General features: G+C 41.3%; 2 pseudogenes; both read right to left on the bottom strand.

Annotated features, from left to right (window-relative positions):
• Positions 1–3490: 3490 nt before the first annotated feature.
• On the bottom strand, positions 3491–4450 carry LOC121921394 (annotated as a pseudogene).
• A 216-nt stretch (positions 4451–4666) lies between these two features.
• On the bottom strand, positions 4667–6797 carry LOC121925537 (annotated as a pseudogene).
• Positions 6798–8933: the final 2136 nt, after the last annotated feature.

Below are 8933 nucleotides of genomic sequence, written 5' to 3'. Positions count from 1 at the left end.
AAGTGGATTTAAATGTGGGGTTTGGTGGAGAAAGAAGGCTTTAACACCAGATTGGGAAAGGAATCACCTCTTTCTCTCTCTCTCTCTCTCTCTCTCTCTCTCTCTCACACACACACACACACACACACACACACACACACACACAGAGTCACTCCCTGTCGTCAGCTCTTTCTGAAATCACTGCCAAGACACAGAGGTGGCGATTCTTTCAGGACCTTTCTAAGCACTATTACTGTATTGACCCATATATAAATCGACCCAGGATTTTAGGGTCATAAATTTCTTGACTGATAGTTAAGTATATACAGTATACCTTTTTTAGTATTTTCAAGCCATGGATAGTTGAATCCATGGATATTGGGGGGGGGGGAGGAAACATTCTATTCTGCTTTGGTCAAATCTCACCTGGGCACCATAATCCAAGAGGATAAGATGGAGCATGTCCAGAGGAGGGGAACCAAAATGGTGAAAGGTTTGGAAGCCAAGCCCTATAAGGAACAATTTAGGAAGATGAGTATGTTTAGTCTGGAGAAGAGAAGGTTAAGAGGTGACATGATAGCCGTGTATAAATATTTGAAAAGATGTCATATTGAAGATAGATTAAGCTTATTTTCTGCTGCTCCAGAGACTACGACACAGAGGAATGGATTCAAACTACAGGAAAAGAAATTCCACCTAAACATTATGAAGAACTTCCTGGTGTCAACAGCTGTTTAACAGTGGCGTATACTGCCTTGAAGTGTGGTGGAGTCTTCTTTGTAGGTTTTCAAATGGAGGAAAAACAGCTACCTGTTGGGAGTGCTTTGATTGTGTGTTCCTGCTTGACAGGGGGTTAGACTGGATGGCCCTCATGGTGTCTTCCAACTCTGTGATTCTATGAGCTCAGAGCTCGGCACAGCAGGGGTTTTTTCTCCTTTGAGAGATGTCACTTACTGAGCTCCAAAGTGACTTGCAAAAACAAATAGCTGTAGGACATAGTCCTTCAGTTGACCTGGCCAAGCTTTGTAAACTCCAAGCATTGCCTTTTATCTTTTGTTAGTTCGGTGGTCATAGTGCAAAGGTCATAGACTGACTTGCAAAGCAAGACACTGAAAAAATGTTCACGCATTGTTATGTTTTGTGCTTTATACTTTATATTTTGTACATTATTATTTCCTTGGCAACTTTACCTGCCCCTTTCCTTTGGATGCCTAAATTATATTTCTAAAAGGTCAAATGAAGTTTTAAGTCACTGCAATGCTAGAAATTTGGGGAGTGAAGGGACATTTCATTAGGGATAGAATGCTTACAGATGACTATCCTCACATCCTCCCTGCCTCACAGGACTTTATCACATGGGGAAAATTGGAAGTTTAAACTGGACAGAACCCAGGGTTATTTAAGGTATTAGAGACGATTTTGCAATTGGTTTTCAGACACCACCGTGCACACAAACCGCTTAGAGATCAGAAAGTGACATGAATCAGGGAAAAGTCATTTTTGGGAAAATACTGTTTTTTCATTTCCATTTCATTCACAAATTCACTTTCTTTGCACAATTGTTGTAGTGTGAAAACCATTTGTAGAATTCTCTCTGTTGCCAGATTTCCTATGGTTCTTTGCTGCTTTGTTGTCCCAAGAGGGAGGAGAGAGACAACTTTGTATGCTCTTAAAGGGACAGAAGGAGGAGAGGAAGAGGAGGCTAGGAATTGGGGCAGGGGGGCTGCCTGGCCGAATCCTCAATGGAGGGGGAAAGGGGCCACTTTGGGCTGAGGGAAGGAAAGAAGGAAGAGGCAACCCCTGACTTTCCCCTTTCCTCCCTTCCCGGTGGGGCCAAGACCTCTCTGACTCCTGGTGTGCCCACCCTGGTCCCCAGGGTATCGGTGGCAGTTGTGTGTCCTGTATATATATGTTTGTGTGTCTCTTTCTCTGTCAGTGTGTGTCTCTCTCTCTCTCAGAGGTGCTGTTTTTGCCTCTGCAGCCGCCCCTCTCTCTGGCATTGTTTGCAAGATTGGGGATGGAGGTTGACATAAGCTCGGGGCACCTCCTCTCTGTGGAGAGGAAGAGGGCAGGAAGAGTTACCAGTCTACTTCTCCATTGAGGGGGAGATTATGGGGGGTTGCTTCAGTGCTTCTAATCCTTGAGGATAAGGGAAGAAGTGGGTCTTCTGGGGATGGGCTTGCCTTTTGCTGAGGGGAAAAGAGGGGTGTGCTCATAGACACAGACCCCTTTCCCTCCTGAAGCCACAGTTGAAAAAAGGAGTTAATGAGGTTGTCCCTCTCTCTCCCCCTCATCCCCTCTGGTGATTTACGGTGACACAACTACTGCTTCTGCACACATGCACAAAAAAAGTGATTTCCAAACCATCAATGGGATTTGTCTGCATCTGTCTGGGGGGAAAAGCACTTTCTACCCACTTTCTCACTTTTGTAATGTGCTTTTAATGCTTGGTTGTGCTCTGCTTATGATAATCAATTGCACATCTGTGTTCTTTTCCGGGATGCGGACACTTTAATCACTTTCGGAATGCAAACATATAGGTCCCTGTGTCATAAAGTCCACAGTCAAGAAGGATCTGTACTCACAAATTGCTAAATCACACTCGCAGCTTTACCAGACAGAGGGCTCCTTGAATTATCCATTAGAACTCACTGTGCACTTATTCTCTATTTTTCTCCCTAACAGGTTTTCCTTGCAAAAAAGATGGAAGAAGCAGTTAAAACAAGGAGGATTACTAGTGACAAACAGCAAATCTGAAGCTGCCATAAAATACAGTGAATGAGGTAGGCTATGGTGTGATTTAAAAGCACCACCCTTCTTCCCTGGAGAAATGTTGACTTCTACCACACTGGGAATCACCACTCAGCCCAAAACCTCATATGCTTAACCAAAATGTTGTTTCTTGGTCTGGCATGAGAGGAGAGGGTTGCTTTTGTGTGTGTGTAGTCATGAAACTGGAAAATTAACTGCTGGTGCTGATTGCTGTTCTAGTTCTACAATTCCATTCAGTTGCCTCCCACCCTGTCAGTGTTGTTTGTTCAGGAACAAGTTCTGAGTTGGAGGTATGCTGTTGTGCGATTTAAAATGGGTGAGAGGTTTCTCTGAAGTGCTTTGTTTACTAAATCTGAAATCATGTGTATTATCACCTTCTAATTACTGTGACAGGATCCAATTTATCTGTCTCAACTTTAATATAGGACTGCAACAGTGATCTTAACAAAAAATGATAAAAGCACTATATACATGCTAATTTCCATTGTTGTTTAAGGAACGTCTGTTCAAAGCAGATGGAACATATATCATAATATCTGTAGTTTGGGAAATATACATTGTCCCAAACAACTGGAAAGCTTGATGCACGCATCCAAGGGGTGCCCTGTTGATTTCACAGATTTAAATATGCATAATTGTGCACAGAGCTTGTCCAAGGCTGGAAGGCAATCCTAGTATACAAGTTATAGTTCAGAACCTAGCCAATGACTTAAAAATAAATGAATTTTTTTAAAAAAATTCAAACCTGAGACAGTGGCTCCTTTGCAGCACAGTTTACCCCTCCAATTAGGATCATATGGCCTCAGTGGTTTGGGATAATTAGAAACATAGTCCTCTCTCATCAGCCAGACAGCTCCATTACTTAACAGTCCTGCAACAGTCACATCTCTTTGCAGAACTCAGAAGCAAGGTTCGCATAAGGAGAATAAACGAAGCTACCGAGGAAGGACTCTGAGAGGCGGAACAGCATATTTTTCACACGCTGGGAAAGTCATATGATCTGAATCTTGTGAAAGCTCTGGGACATAAGAAGGAGGTTGGGCACTGAGTAGCCTCAGAGTCGAAACCACATGGAATTCTCGCAAGAAAAATACAAAGGATGCCAAGATACTCGCACACAATCTGGCCACAAGGCAACATAGGATCTGTGAAAACAGCATCAAATTTGCTCTGCCCAAGATATCTCATCAGTTCTTGGTTATACAGTAAGTGTGTACAACCTGCCAGGAAAAGAGCAGATGTCTTTTCAGCCGATCAATTGTTCTAGCAACCATCTCTAGAAAAGGAGATCTTCAAACACTGATTGCCAAGCCTCGAATATTTCATCCATTTCTTGGTAGGTGAAGGAACTGGATACGTTTTTAAGGATACATGTCTTCTGAAGGTTTTAGTGCACATTTACTTCAGGTGAACTATACCATTTCATGTCCCTTCTGCTTGAGCTGTTTTAGAACGGGCTTCATGCTAAGCCAGTGACTTCCATCCATGGGTATCACTAGGAGTTTCCCAGCAGAAGCAAAATCCAAACCAGCAAGGAGCAGCAGTAGCACTGCAAAACATTCTTGTAAGTAGAACAACGGAGCCATCTCTCGGGTTGCCAACAGTGGATGTATCCTAGTAGCTATATGCTTCAGACATGTATCCTGTATCCTTCAAACTTGGTCTTTTATGTTCTCTTTTAAGTGAATGTTTAACTAAATAAAACATAACTTTGGGGAAGAACAAGCATTGATTTTGAGGAAGAACTTCAGCCGTCTGCATATATCCATTAGAAGATTCTAGTAAGGGGGAATCTGATCTGTAACTCTAGACATTTGCTTGCTTCTTACCCTTCCTCCACAAACCCTTTTCTCTTCAATCAGCCTGCCATTAAAAGACTCCAGACAAAAAAAGCTCTACTGGGAAGAAGCAAATATCACTTATCTTGAGCATCAATGAACAATGACTAAGGGAAAGAGACATATATATCGATAGAAAAATAAATATTCTGCTTCCATATCCTAGATGCAGTGGGTAACTTCCACATTTGATGAGTCTTATTGATGTTCACCGAATCTATTGTGGGCTGCACTTTATGCTTACTAAATTTGTGATTATGCCACTAGAATATCATTATTTGTTGTATTCTCTTAAAACGTATTTATGGTAGGCAGGTACCTTTACAAATTGAAGTGCTTTTCTGGAGAGTTCCTGGGAATTAGCTTCTGCTAAAAAACTAATAGATAGCAATATTCCTACCGAACTATGTAGAAATCCTTTAAGAGTTTTGAACACATCTGCTTGGAATTCACACAGAGATGCCATGTATCTTGTGTGCTGTCGTAGGGTTGTGTCAGTTTTTCCAGTGTATGGCAGCTCTACAGAGCCTACCTGCACAATCACACCAGGCTACCAAATGTCCACCTTTTCCAAGAGCTAGCCTATTTCAACATTCTGTCCGGGGGAATTTCAAAATGTCCTCCATTTTCAGCACAATGACAGCACAAAGACCTGCCCCTCGTGACATCACCAAGAAAGCATCCTGTGGCATCACATGAGATCTTTCCTAAAGCTTTGGCCTGAAATTTCAGGGCCGGGATATCTTGACTTGGCAACCAAATTTTTTAATGCCTAAAACCCTTTCAAAATATAACTGCCCAATACTAAAAACAGGTAACAAAAGCCGGAGGCCCTATTCAATGTCCAAATCCACCATGGAGAGAAGGGCCTGTTGATCTCACTGGGTTTAAATCAGTGTTGGCATCTGTGGTGCCCGGAGCCACATTTTATTCTCCAATGTTAAAGGCTGCACCTATTTTCTGTTTTTACTTTTTGTGTTTATAAATACACAACAATTCAAATAAAGGGTTTCCTGCTTGAATTAAAAAATTATAAAATAATGGTACTCACAAAGTCAATGTTACTGCAATAAAAGCCTTTGAATTTTAGTTATGATGACTCACTATGGAAGCCAATTGCACTATTACTGCAGTTAAAAATCTTCCACTGAATGTATAATTTTGAGTGTTTCCATAAATTTGATTTTTGGGCTGTGGGGGAAAGGAGAGAGAAAGCAATTGGGGTGCCCTGGTTTTAACACTGACACATTACTGTACACTAAACTGTGCTCACGAACTGGAAAACCTTTAAACCATTTTGCCTTTCCACTACAACAATTCCTTACAGATTCAAACTCCTAGCCTATGACTTAAAAATGAGTGAATAAAAGGTTTACAAACCTGAGGCAATGGGCTCTTCGCAGCACAGTTTATCCCTCCAATTGGGATCATATTAGGCATCGCGGTTTGGGATAACTAGAAATAGAGTCCTCTCTCATCAGCCACACAGCTCCATTACTTAACAGTCCTGAAACAGTCACATCTCTTTGCCGAAACTCAGAAGCAAGGTTTCCATAAGGGTGTAAACAAAACTACAAAGGAAGAACTGATAGATGGAAGAGCATATTTTTCACACGCTGGGAAAAACGTCCTATGATCTGAATATCTTGTGAACATTCTAGGGACAATAAGAAGGAGGCCTTGGACACTGCGTAGCCTCAGAGTCGAAACCACATGGATTCCTCTCAAGAAAAATACAGAAGGGATGTCAAATACTCAGACAAATATGGCCACAAGGCAAAAAGGATCTGAAAGACCCGATCAAATTTGCTCTCTCTGAGAAACGTTGTTCAGTTTTGGTATACAGTAAGTGTACAATTGCAGGAAGAAAGTCGATGTCTTTCTCATGTGTGCTAATTGTATTGATAACCATCACTAGAAAAGGAAGATCTTCAAACACTTGATTGCCAAAGGCTCGAATATTTTCATCCATTTCTTGGTAGGTGAAGGGAACTGGATATGTTTTTAAGGATACATATCTTCTGAAGGTTTTATGTGCACATTTACTTCAGGTGCAACTATTACCATTTCATGTCCATTCTGCTTGAGCTGTTTAGACGGGCTTCATGCTAAGCCAGTGACTTCCATCCATGGGTATCACTAGGAGTTTCCCTGCAGAAGCCATATACCAAACCAGCAAGGAGCAGCAGTATCCCTGCAAAACACTGTTTGAAGTAGAACAACGGAGCCATCTCCGGTTTGCCAACGATGTATCTCTAGTAGCTTTATGCTTCAGACCTGTATCCGTATCCTTCAAACTTGGCCTTTTATGTTCTCTTTTAAGTGAATGTTTAAACTAAATAAAACATTAACTTCAGGGAGAACAAGCATTGATTTTGAGGAGAACTTCAGCCAGTCTGCATTATATCCTATGAGTCTTAGATAAGGGGGATCTGATCTGTAACTCTAGCCATTTGCTTGCTTCTCTACCCTTCCTCCTCAAACCCTTTTCGTTCAATCAGCCTGCCATTAAAAGATTTCCAGAACAAAAAACTCTAACCGGGAAGACCAAATATCACTTACTTGAGCATCATGACAATGAACTAAGGAAAGAGACTATATATTTAGAGCATGTACAATAATAATAAATAAATAAAAATTTATTTGTATACCGCCCTTCTTAGATCAGGGCGTGTAACAGCAAATGTGCAACTACAACAATACAGCTATACAAAATTGCTTAAAACAATGCAAAATAATACATTCATAAAATTATACCAGCATAACAATGCTGACCACAAAAAAAAGGGGGGGGGCGGAAGTATTCTGGGGCAGAGGTCAGGGGTAAGCTGCTCAAATAAGTGGTTTTTAACCCCTTCTTAAATTGGGCTAGGGAAGTGGTTGAGCAGAGCTGGAAGGGCAGCGAGTTCCAGAGGTTGGGGGCCGAGATTGAGAAGGCCCTCTAGAAGTGGACATATATTTCCCCTCTGGAACTCTTAGCAATTGTACTCTGATGATCGGAGTGTGCGGGGCGAGGATTGTATGGGAGAGGTGGTCCTCCAGGTCCCTGAGCCCAAGCCCTTTAGGGCTTTATAGGTGATAACCAACACCTTGTATTGCGCCCGGAAGCGGATAGGCAGCCAATGTAAGTCTTTACATTTGACATAGCAGACACTTAGTTCAGCAGTCGTGTCGTGGAAATGATGCACAAGTGTGCCATTGTGCCTTGCGGATCATTATCGCACCGCAAAAAGAAGCCACTTTTTGCAGCTTCTTTTGCTGCGCTGGGGAACTGCAACAGTTTGTCCGTTGCGGTTCCTGGCGCCGCAAATAGGGCGCTGGCAGAGTGCCCTTTTTGGGCGCTCTGTAAAGTGCCATAGATAGAAAAATATAATATTCTGCCTCCATATCCTAGATAGCAGTGGATAACTTCCACGTTTGATGAATCTTTGGAGAAATTCAGTGAGTGATGTGATTTTGTTGACCTTCTGGCCAGTTTTTAACTTGTATTGTTTTTTAAATTCTGCATTGGATTTAATACTTTTTTAAGGAGGGGAGGGCACCAGGGTTTTATTGTGCTGTATTTTTAACTTTGTTAGCAACCCTGATTCTTCTCAGAGGGGTGGGATACAAATAAATATTATTATTATTATTATTATTATTATATTTTATCATTATCTTATTGCTGCTCATTGAATCATGTGGGCTGTACTTTATGCATTAAATTTGTGATTATGCCACTACAATATCATTTTGTTGATATTCACTTTAAAATAATATTTATGGTGGTGGGCTGGTACTTTTCAAAATGACGTTCATTTCTGGGGAGTTCCTGGAATTAGCTTCAGCTAAAAACCTAATTATGCTCAGAGAGCATCTTGTTTTAAAGTGATACTGAAAGGTATCCTAGACCTTCTTCCAAAACACCAAACATGTGGATCATATGCAACTGGTAAGCTGCTGTTGCCCACCCAAACTCTGTTTTGCAGAAGTTATAATTTTTAGTTTCCATGTCATAGAATCATAGATTTGGAAGAGACCACAAGGCCATCAGGTCCAACATGCAAGATACACAGTCAAAGCACCCTTAACAGATGGCCAACAGCCACCGTTTAAAAATCTCAAATAGCATCTATAGCAGTAGCAGCTTCATTTATTACCTCTTTATACCACACTAAGCAGTCTCTAAGAAGTTACAATAGTAAGCTAATTGCCCCCAACAAGCTGAGATATTTTTAGTGACCTTAGAACAGGGTAGGCAACCTTTTTGAGCCGGGGGCGGGTTGCTGTCCCTCAGATAACTGGGGGGCCGAAGCCAAAAAATAAATAATTAAATAATTTTTTTAAAAAAATTAAATATATAAA

This window comes from Sceloporus undulatus, chromosome 1 (genome assembly GCF_019175285.1).
Source record: "Sceloporus undulatus isolate JIND9_A2432 ecotype Alabama chromosome 1, SceUnd_v1.1, whole genome shotgun sequence".
NCBI classification, from domain to species: domain Eukaryota; kingdom Metazoa; phylum Chordata; class Lepidosauria; order Squamata; family Phrynosomatidae; genus Sceloporus; species Sceloporus undulatus.
Note: the sequence above shows the minus strand (reverse complement) of the source record. Positions and strands in the feature narration are given on the sequence as shown.